Raw genomic sequence first — 565 nt, 5'->3', positions numbered from 1 at the left:
GATGCTTTGAACTCTTTCATATGGACTGTTTGTTAAAGTTTCATGCCCTCAAGAAATTACAGAATTCGTGCATATTTTTCATGGAATAAGAGTTAGTGCAATATATCAATTGGATTGGGTTCCATATTTTTATTGAACTAATTTGCATCAAATATCCTAATATGTCAACATAAATTTTTTTACTATGTTGTGAATGAATTCGTTGTGGCATCAAAATAAATCGCAAGTATAAATTAATTTGTTTTTTTTAATGCTTGATTTGTAATTTTATTATTTTTTGATATCTCAAACCAAATCAGAATGGGCAAAAGCTAAAAGAGCTAAAACGGCGTCTTTATTCTGAAAATATGTTTACTTTTGGTATTATTGAAGCAGTTTTGATTAATTGGAGTAAAACAGGTGAAAAGGCTCGGCGGTGCAGTAGCATCGGTCACTTGGTCAGATATAGATAGATAAATCGTGAGGATATATAATGACCCTTTGAGAGAGATCAAATATCTAATTAAATATTTTATATTGGTTGAGAATTGATTATAAGATGTATTAGAACAATCATATATGTAGT

The sequence above is a fragment of the Zingiber officinale genome, chromosome 3A (genome assembly GCF_018446385.1).
Source record: "Zingiber officinale cultivar Zhangliang chromosome 3A, Zo_v1.1, whole genome shotgun sequence".
NCBI lineage: Eukaryota > Viridiplantae > Streptophyta > Magnoliopsida > Zingiberales > Zingiberaceae > Zingiber > Zingiber officinale.
The sequence above is the reverse complement of the archived record's forward strand: the minus strand, read 5'-3'. Positions refer to the sequence as shown.